General features: G+C 37.3%; 1 non-coding gene across 1 annotated transcript; it reads left to right on the plus strand.

Annotated features, from left to right (window-relative positions):
* Positions 1 to 10,863: 10,863 nt before the first annotated feature.
* On the plus strand, positions 10,864 to 10,934 carry TRNAG-CCC (transfer RNA glycine (anticodon CCC)). Its single transcript has one exon. It is a non-coding gene; the product is annotated as a tRNA-Gly (tRNA).
* Positions 10,935 to 11,441: the final 507 nt, after the last annotated feature.

The following is an 11,441-nucleotide window of genomic DNA, read 5'->3' on the forward strand; positions in this document are numbered from 1 at the left end:
CTGAAGCAGAAAGAGGGCTTATCTTTTCTGAATCCTCCTTAAAAGTGTTCAAGGGATTAGATTAAGTGTCACTCATTGTAGAAGACACTCCCCTTAGCTTGCCAATAGATCCAGCCAACGTTCTCATGATTTAAGTCCATGAAATGCCCTCATAGCAACAGACAGGCCAGTGCTTGCTTGACCAGACAACTGGGCACTATCACCTGGCCAAGCTGACACATGGATCTGACCATCACAATTTCATAACTATGCTCTATGGTAGCTCAGAACTATATACCCCAGGAAAAAAAATATGTTCTTAAGCTTCATACATTCCTGTAGGTGTGAACCCTTGTAAATAGGACCTTCTGATGAGATTACTTCAATTAAGATGAGTCCCACCTCAAACAGGATGGGTCCTGATCCTATTACTGAAGGCTTTATAAGGAAAGTCTATGTAGAGAGTGTAACCAGAGGGAGCAACCAGAAGGGGAAAGTCAACAGAACCTGCAAGAAAATGGAGAAGCTAGGAGAGGCTGCCATGTGCACTGCCATGTGATAGAAAAGCCAAGGACCAAGGATCACCAATAGCCAGCCCCAGAGTGCCACAGTCTTCTGGAAAAAAGCATCACCTTGATGACACCTTGATTTTGGATTTCTTCTAGCCTCAAAACCATGAGCCAATAAACTCCCATTGTTTAAGCCAACCCATTTCATGGTATTTGGGCAATTAGGAAAGTAAAACAGACTCTGAGCATTTTCAGCCCTCTTGAACAGTAAATTGTCTTCTAAGACTTGCTGCCTTGCTTTAGCAATTAAACGGATTGTTTAGCAGACAGTTATTGTTGAATAATGTCTGTGTGATCTGACATTTTTTTATACTTAAAGGAGAAGGTGCTTCTCTGAAACATCCGACATCTTGGCTTCTCACAAAAGGAGGTGGTTTAAGATCATTTACCATCCTCAGGTCCCAGAATGCTTTACTTTGTGGTTTCTAGATAAACACATGGTCCAAGTTGTTATGTGAGTTTCAAAGAAGCAAAACAAAGCAACACAAACTGTAAGTGTGTGTATTTGAAAGTATTATGTACACCAGATAAACCATATTTTAATCCTGATCTAATCTTGTGGGTGCGGTCATTTCTTTTAATCCTGATTCAATACTGTAGTGTGAGACTTTTGATTAGATTATCTCCACAAAGACGTGGCATGCCCAATTGTGGGTGTGACCTTTTGATTAGGTGGAGATGTGACTCCACCCATTCCTGACTCCACCCATCTTGATTAGTTTACCAGAATCCTTTAAAAGGGGAAAGACTCTGGAGAAAGTCATAACAACAGAATCCTCAGAGCCTAGAGAACTAATAGAAGCTTCAGAGCAGAGCTGACAGAGGCTCACACTTAGAGAACAGAGACACAGATGTGTGAAGATGCTTGAAGCCCAGTCAATGTCACCATGAGTTGTGAAGCAAGCCACAGGCTGGAGACAGCCAAAGGAAGCCAAGAGACAAAAGCCAGCCTGGGTGAAGCAAATGAAGGAACCCCCACAGAAACAGAGGCTGAAGGCAATGAAGCCCAGGGTCAAGGGACCAGCAGATGCTGGCCATGTGACTTCCCAGCTGACAGAGGTGTTCCTGACCCATCAGCCTTTTTTGAGTAAAGGTAACCTCTTGTAGGTGCCTTTATTTGGACACTTTTACTTCCTTAGAACTGTAAACTTGTCATTTATTAAGTTCCCTTTATAAAAGCTGGTCCACTTCTGGTGTATTGCATTCAGTCAGCTTACAAATGGACACACTAAGCTTATCTTTAGTCCTTCAATTTTAAACAGGATTTCAGAAGCTTTATTAAACTACCACCCGACTCTTAGATAAGCTGCAGAAATTAAAGGGAAACCACAGGTGATCTAGTCAACATAAAAATGTGAATTTAGTAGGGCGTACTTTACTAAGATAATAGTTACTTTAAGCTCTGTCAAATGGAAAGCTAATGTGGAATAAAAATTTTTTACCCATAACTGAAGATAAGCTATGTATGTAGAAATCTTAAATCTTAACACTCTCTTTCTCAATTCTAATGTGGGCTTCAATGAAAACATATGGCTGGCAATTTAAGAAAAATGTCCTGTGAACATTTCATATCCTAAATTATTAAAGAAGAACAGAGGTAAAGCAAATCAATTTTGTTTTACATCTTCTACAAAACCAGATAGGAAATGCTGTTGGAGATTCAGGTTCTTGTCCACAAGCCACAGAGTGAAATAAATTGGTAAATATATTTCCATTTCTGTTGAATCAAAGACCCTTTTTTTTTTTGTATGCTGTATGGTGGGGAGCATATTTCATTCTTTTTCCACATGACTGTCCCATTATTGCAGCACAATTTGTTGACTTTTTTTTGATGGGGAGGCGTGCACAGGCCTGGAATTGAACCCGGGTCTCCCACATGGCAGACGAGAATTCTACCACTGAACTACCCTTATACTCCAAGGATCTGTTTTAATTTAACTACTTGTGCCAGTTTGAAAGAATTTATGTACCCTAGAAAAGTCATATTTTAATCCTAATCAACCTTGTAAGAGCAACAGTTTCTTCTAATCCTTATTCGGTACTATAGGTTGGAAACTTGATTAGGTTATTTCCATGGAGATGTGACTCAATCAATTGTGGATATTAAACTTGATTAGATGGAGACACGTCTCTACCAATTCTACGTAGGTCTTGATTAATTTACTGGAATCTTATAAAAGAGGAGACATTTCAAGGAGAGCTCCCTTTTGAGAACAAGGAGAGACCCGCAGAACCACAACAGAATGAGGAGGAACCACAGAGTCCACAAGCCAGCGATCTTTAGAGATGAAGAAGGAAAACACCTCCCGGGGAGCTTCATGAAGCAAGAGCCTGGAGAGGAAGCTAGCAGAAGTCACCATGTATCCTTCCAGATGAGAGAGAAATGCTAGACATCATTGACCTTTTTGAACCAAGGTGTTGTTCCCTGGATGCCCTAGATTAGACATTTCTATAGATTTTCTTCAATTGGCCTTAGAACTGCAAACTTGCAATTTATTAAATTCCCTTATTTAAAAGCCATTCCATTTCTGGCATATTGCCTTCCAGCAGCTAGTAAACTAGAACACTTTTGTTATCTAAGAAATTAAATGTATACCAATTTTTCAAGATTACATTAAAAATTAAATTCTACAGCAATCACAGAAACTCCTAAAATAACTAGATTTAAATGCCATGTTGTTTTAGGAATTTGAGCTTTGCAAATCTTAACTTTAATATCCAGAATCAAAGAGACAAAGAGAGAAAGAAAAAGAACAAGAAAAGCAGGAAAAGAAAAGAAACAAAAGGCCACTAAAACTTAAATGTGTATGACAAATATTTAAGAACTATAAATTAGTAGGATAAGTTGATTTTTAAATCAGTGATTTCCATTGTGTTTAGGGGTTGCATCATAACTGAGCACTTTCAAACATACATAAACTGTGAGAAAAATAGAATGAATAATTAGAATTTATCACTGGAAACAGTTTTGACGTCACCTGGAAAAGTGGGATGGTATAAAGATAAACAAACAAAAAAGTACCTCTTGATGCTTATCCTTGAAGTTGAATCCCACTTAACAATTCCCTTGGTTTTCTACAAATCCCATTTCTGCTGGTTTGAAAGGAAGTATGCCACCTAGAAAAGCCATGTTTTAATCAAAATCCCATTTCATAAAGGTAGAATAATCCCTATTCAATACTGTATGTTTGAAACGGTAATCAGATCATCTCCCTGGATGATGTGATTTAGTCAAGAGTGGTTGTTAAGCTGGATTAGGTGACGACATGTCTCCCCCTATTTGGGTGGGTCTTGATTGGTTTATTGGAGTCCTATAAAAGAGAAAACATCTTTCTGAATGGGAAACTCGGAGAGAGCAGAGAATGCTGCAGCACCACAAAGCAGAGAGTTCATGAGCCAGCATCCTTTGGAGATGATGAAGAAGGAACATCCCTCCCAGGGAGCTTCATGAAACAGGAAGCCAGGAGAAGAAGCAAGCAGATGACACTGTGTTCACCATTGCCCTTCCAGATGAGAGAGGAACTCTGACTGTGTTTGCCATGCGCCTTCTCTCTTGAGAGAAACCCTGAACTTCATCGGCCTTCTTGAACCAAGGTATCTTTCTCTGGATGCCTTTGATTGGACATTTCTATAGCCTTGTTTTAATTGGACATTTTCTCAGCCTTAGAACTGTAAACTAGCAATATATTAAATTCCCCTTTCAAAAGCCATTCTGTTCCTGGTATATTGCGTTCCGGCAGCTAGCAAACTAGAACACCATTGACCTGCGGTATCTGAAAAAAGGAAGTTCAGAGGCAAACTGTCATGATACTGACTATTGGACAGAAGAAACTGAGGTGCGGGATGATAAATGATAAAGGGACATTTGGTTATTCAAGGAGAAGTCCTTGGATTGAAACAATTATCTAATTCTGGTTGAAAGCAAGGTTTCTCTCCTATGCATCCATGATAATTACAAAATTCAATACCTAATCCCATTTATTGAGATGGGCAAATGCATATATGAAGGAGAAATCTCATAATTCATATCATCCAATAAAAAAGTTCTCATTACCTACGTACACTATTATATGTAGATAATCTACTAAAAACTGTCCCCAAATGAAAGTGACTTGGCTGAATTACTCTGTAATAGAGTGCTTCAATTCTTATATGTGGGAGAATAAAAATGTCATGTCACAAATTATGTGGCTGTGAATGAGAAAGTCCAGATAAAATGAAGCCCTGCAGAAATATTTCTTATCTATTTTAACCCATCCATATCTGATCCTTCATTTCATTTTTGGGGAGGCCAATTTTATGTTTTTCACACTTCTAAACACAACCCTAAATCTGTAAACGGAACCAATAAGATGAAGTAGAATATATTTAAAATTTCTAATGTGTTATTTTCTTAAATACAAGAAAATAATTGAGAGCCTAAAGTCAAAAAAGTGGAGATCAAAATGATCTTGAGTGGTACTGGTTTATATTTATGATGATGATCATTTTGCATAAAATAGATACCTTTTGTGTCTTGTGTTTGAGGAAGCATAAATTGTTGTAAGTATCTCTCAATTTTATTCTTGTTCAGATGAAAAGGCACATCATTTATTGAGGAGATGTTTTTCTAAGTGTCTAATAGGTAGGGTCAGTTCTGAGTTCCTCCAATGGATTTCCATATTGTTTAATAATCTCTATTGTTCCCAGGGAACAAGTGGGTGAGGGGTGGGGGGAGGTGCTTGGGAAAAGAAATGAGCTTGTCTGTAGCTTCCATGCACATACTGGATAAAATATACAAATGTGAGCTCTGAAACAATTATCCAAACATGCCCACTAAGTTTGTAGCTAAGTTTGTACTCCATCTTTGCGATCTTGATAGCTTTAAAAATGGTGGAATGTTCTGGAATATTCCATCCAACTTTACTAGACACTATAATTCCTTCTATTCCTAAACCTTGTGGTTTCTCCTAACAATCTCTCCAAGTCCAAACCCTCAGTACATCACTGTATTTCACCATGAGAACCCTAAATTTCATGAGAAATGGTCAATTTAATGATGTTCAAATATTAAATGGATCTGTCCGGGTTCACCAATGCTGTGAAATGAGTCTAGTGATTTGGACTCTCTCCTTCCCTGGAGTACTTGAATTCCCTAAAAGACACCTAATTCCAATGCATAAAAGGTATAGCATATTTTTAACCAACCCCCCTCTTTTTGTAATAGGTAAATGGAGCAATAATTTTGTCCTATAAAGAGTCCAGCATGTAGAGAAAAAACTTTTATAAAGTCAAGAATAAGATTTTGCTGTATTGGAATTGAGAATATATTGCTTTTCCTGGATCATGTCCTTGGATTCTTCATTTTTCTCTTTAAAGTGGAGAAAATATGTTTTGCTAAATATATGAGAAACACTGAGTCACTTAAATTTCTACCAAGACCTTAGACATTGGTTAGCATCATTTTGGTCCTTGCCAAAGTTTTTACTGGCCTTAGAAATTTATTTATTCCTTCTAAAATTATTTTAAAAGGTAGGCTGCATAGACTTTTGAATGTCCACTAAATGTGAAGGTAATAGATCTTCAACTAAAAATTTAAACATTGGGTATTGGCTTAGAGCAGAGCCCTCATCTAATTCCCTTATGATGCTTTGCCATCTCAATTATCCCTGACAATTACTACTGACTAGATGGTCCTGACTTCGTATATGATCAGAGCTTCTTAAAATACACAAACTAGAGAGTCTAAAATATCATCGATGACATCCTTCTAGAAAGTGGCATGGATAGCTTGTCATGTCAACCAGCCTATGGGAGGGAACAGAATCTAAATTACTGAGAAGGATTTATGAAGCTAGAAGATAAATGGTCTGACTTTTCTGACTTTTTTTGAGACCCTGACAAGTACCTAATGTAGTTTTTTCAAATAAACTACATCCAATAGTCTTGATTTTAGTTGGCTTTCAGGGAAAAATAATCACAAAGGAGCATAATAACAAATAATAATGATAATAATATTCAGGAAGTAAAGAAGCAACACTACCAAGCTATCATGAAAGGCAATTTCCCAACAATTGCATTTCTTCATTATTGATCCATATAAGAAGATTTTTAAATATGCCAATACATTACTTGTTTAGTTAGAATTATCAATATTATTAACATATCTGTCAAAACATTTTATATATTGTTAAAAATACATTGATAGATTACCTACACTAGAACCTTTGAATTTACACTCAAATAATGATTTTGACTGCCACATAATTAACAGCATGCTTTTTTAGATCCATCTCATTTATCTTCCCAAATTCTTTACATCAATCAGGCAACTATCTTTACCCAAACTCCCAATACCATGAACCATTCCAAGGTCTAAGAGTTACTCTCCATCCAATAAACCATTCATTGAAACATTGCTCTGAGATTCCAACTGACAGAGGACTTCTTATAATTACTTGTTATTATTATTTGCAGCTGGAAGAAAAATTAGGATGTGATTGTGTTTCTATTTACCAGTGAGGAAGCGCCAGTTTGAAGGTTGTTCTGTTTTGCCTTGTTTTGCATTTTAAGCTAGTATGAGAATGCACTGCAAGTGCAGTCTCAGTGAGCTCAGTGGACAACAGATGAGGCATTCTGGCTTTCTTCTCTGGGTGCCTGTCCGACAACAATGTTGAGTCGCCCTAACAATTTCTCACATTCATTTGTTCATTTCTTCCACATCTAGACACAAACATATACATGACAGGAGTCTATAGATTAGCTTACCCAGACCCAATTGAGTGTATGGATTAACTCTACCCCCACCTGGAGGAGACTATAAGATAGCTAACCTATAGGCTATACGATGAGGTCTATAGCCTAATTTATCCAAACCAAATGGAGTCTATAGTCTAACTTATGATACCAAATGTAGTCTATAGATGAGCCCATCCATATCCAATGGAGTCTATTAAGTAGCCTCCTTATACTCGGTGGAGTTTCTAGATTCACTTATGCATTCCCATTGGAGTCTATAAAACGGCTTACCCATCCCCAAATAGGGGATACAAATCATTGTGTTAAAAGAAAGGTTGTCCATAAACTGTTAGATTGAGATGTAGACCTAAGTCATTTGGGTGTTTCTTGGTTTCCAGAATCCATTTAAGTAGAAGCACCTAGGAGTCTCTTGGGGGATATAGTTCACATCTCTGCCAATGTCTCCATGCTCTGGCAGATAGCACAAATTGGCAACATGCCTCCTTTGGTTTCTGGAAAGCTCTGTCAACACTAAAGGAATTGTTCAATATTACTGATTGTTTCATAGTGGTTCCTAATATAATTATACCTGTTTTTCCTACATAATTTTGATGTCTTTTTATCTTCATTTAACCATCAGGTAATAATGAGTAAATTACTTTCATTGTTTCTTTTTATTTATTCACTTAACAAATACTGAGTTCCAATTATGTCAAGAATATGTGTAATATGGGAAATAATTACGTGAGCAAGTGATGTATGATCTGTGTCCTACAAGAGTTTATTAATGTCCTGGGAAGTCCTGAATTAATCATTAAAGCAACAGCAATAATGTCAAGAATATTTATTGACTATTTCCTGCGCTGTAGACACTGTAGAAGGTAACAGAAATACAATGATGAATAAAACTGATATTTTTAGAAATAATCTGAATACAAATTGTGATTATATTAATTAATGTTATTTCTTAGAATAGCTTAATATTTGGAATTCTGGTATTGAGACTATTTTTCATCGCTTTTCTTATATTAGCCTCCTTGCGATATTTGCCCCTGAGTTCTACTCTGTCCTCCAGATTCAACAGGATAAGTCTGTTTCCTTTACCTTGTGATTCTCAAATATTTTGACAGTGGGATCATGTCATTCCTTTTCTAGGCTAATCACCTCCACTTGTTCCAGTGCTTCCCATACAGCCGTTTCTTATCATCTTACCTGAAGGATGACAGGTTCCCACCTATTTCCTATTTAATCACCGTTCCTTTAGACTGGGGGACAAAGAAAGGAGCTCCACAAAGGGTCTCATCTACAGGATTCACTTTGCAGTTCATATTTTAGAAGGTCGGATGCTTAATCTGTGATGACCCTTGACATTCACCCTACTTACATTCATGAACACATCCGCCACCAGCTTCTACGCTCTTGCTCAGAGCACAGGTTAACATTCCCCTTGACGTTGAATGCAATCTTTTAGGGGAAGCCATCCAACACTCATTGGAGGCCAATAGTTGAGATGATGTAAAATTTGTGGGAAAGTGAAGCAGCCAAATTTCTTTGTCCCTTGTGGAAATAAAGCATCAAGATCCTTATTGAAAAACTAAACATGGTGAGAGAACTCCATTAAACCATCATTAGCCACCCATAATTTTAATATATTTGTATAGGAAATCAACCATTCAGATAAGCGAAGTCAGGAAAAGTGAAATTTACATTTATTGAGTAGACTCTGAATAGGAATTGCCAAAATCATGACATGTTGCTAGCAAAGGCATAGAAAGACTCAAGTGTGGGCCTAATTAATGCATGATGAAAAAAATGATTATTGGCTAGGATAAAACATGATGATGATGAACTAATTTAACGTAAACTTTGAAAGCTGGTGATTTGGGATCTCCTCTCTATGTTACTGTCTGTAAATCTGAGTTAAGGTGAGAATTCTAATAGGAATTCCTCTTTCATCTGGCAAGCTACCAGTCATGCAGCTCTCATAAGAGTTATGAAACGACCAGGCACTGATTCATCACTCTATTTTATTCTGTCAAAGCTTTGGAAATTAACTGCACAGAGTATCCTAAGGGAAACTCATGCCTTTGGCACATTCATTGCAAGATTCTCTTCAGTCGTTTCTATATTCCTGCTCCACAAGGCACAGTTATGGAGGTGATGAATAGGCATCCCTTTTCTCAACGTGGCTTATATCCTGGGTCACTGAAGGGGTTCATTAGCAATTTCCCTTATTTACTTGAACGTGTGCTTGGCCCTCAGTTGCTGGGCTGTGTAGTGCCAGCATAAGAACCACTAAGCACACACATATACCATAAGCCAGTAGTTGAGAAGATGACTGGTCAGCAACCAATCTAGAGGTCCATAGTGTTTGGCATGACCCAGATCACAATGATCCCTGGCTAAGTTTTATGGGTCCCCAGAGACTTGCATCAGGGCACGGCACCTACTTGGGTTCATGTGCATAGATTAATTCCACTGAGTAAATGTGAAACCCTAAAAGGGCAATTGCCCCTTTAGCAGTTCAGTGGCAGGGTCAACCTGGATTACATCCAACTTCCCATTGGATCCAAAACCAGTAAGAACTCTGGACAGAACTTTGAGTCATCTAATGCACTTTCATGTGCCTAATTAGAATAGGCATCAAGAAGTGCAGTAAATCCTACCACAAAGATTCAAGGATTATTCTGACATAGCATTCTATGGCCATTTTCTAACATCCAAGGAACAGCATAGAGAGCTCAGAGTGCCATATGCTCAAATACCAAAGAAAATTTCAAATTTTTTTTTTGAGAGAGATCAACTAGAAAATACACTATTCTTTTTAATTTAAGATACTGCAGCAGTTTTATTTATCAACATATTTTCAACTTACTAATACAGGGTGTTTAAAACAATCTTGTTTATGTCAAAATCTGTGCAGTGTTTCCTCTCACCTTTCAGTAGAACAAGGAATAAAAAATGTCAAGGTCTATTATAGCAATTCTAAGGGCGCCAGGAATAACTTTGATATTTTACTAAAATGTTTTGTTTGGAATCTGAGAGTTCATTGTTTGGCATCCTTTGTCACAGACAGTGAAATAACACCTTGTTTCCTATTTTTTTAAGATAAAATAAAATGTATTGAGTTTCTGTGAAGTAATTTCCAATTTAGTTTGTGGTTCTCCTTTAAATGTCAAAAGAAAGAAAGATTTGGAGGCAATGGACCAAAACATTTCTGCTCTTTAAAGAATGATTTCTATTTTTTCTTGTTTTCACTTTTCTGTATTGCCCACATTTTCCCTAACACGTGATTATTTTTATCCTTGGTATTGTAACTAGAAGAAATTACCAGAGTTGGTGTTTAATAATTAGTAAAGTTTTCATGTGATTCTCAAAATCATTAGTAATTTGGGGAGCAGCAGCAGCTTTTATGCACCATCCATTGTAATCTGGATGATTAATCAACATTTCTAAAAAGGATTCTGGGGGATCTCTTTTCCCCAGCTGTGTTTACATCCTATTTCAAACGATAGACCTCAATTCTTGCTGGACTTTCTCTAATTCCTTGAGCATGGGTCACCCAGGATGAATAAAAAAATAATCTGTCTTGCAGAGTGCATGGATGGTTCAGTGGTAGAATGCTTGCCTCCCCTGCAGGAGAGCCAGGTTCAATTCCTGGACCATGCACCCCCCCAAAAAAATAAATAAATAAATAAAAATAATCTGCCCCATTTTCATATAAACTCTCACTCTAGGATTTGAAAACAGGACCCTCTGGCTCCCAAGTTTGGCATGCTATACTGCTATTTGATTATATATTCTATAGCCAAATGGCTATTATGTTGCTTTAGCTTCCTGCAAGAATGTAAGTTCCATAAACCCAGGGACCCTTTCAGTTTTGGTTATTCAGTCAATATCCTGGTCTTAGTAAGGCTATTTGAAGATCTTTGTAGAACAAAATTCTACTTGTTGATTTAATCAGTGGTAGACCAGGATGGACCGATACAAGTTTGCCTTGAAGGTTGCAAACCTTTTCATCTTAGACATATAGCATTTAGCCTCAAATGGAATGCAACATAACTGAACTCTGTTTTTCTTACATTGAAAGTTTATTCATTTAACCACAAGTTGGGTGGAGCACATGCCCTCATGCTACAGCATAAAGTAACACTTACTCACACTTCTCGGTTCTGG

The sequence above is a fragment of the Tamandua tetradactyla genome, chromosome X (assembly GCF_023851605.1).
Source record: "Tamandua tetradactyla isolate mTamTet1 chromosome X, mTamTet1.pri, whole genome shotgun sequence".
NCBI classification, from domain to species: domain Eukaryota; kingdom Metazoa; phylum Chordata; class Mammalia; order Pilosa; family Myrmecophagidae; genus Tamandua; species Tamandua tetradactyla.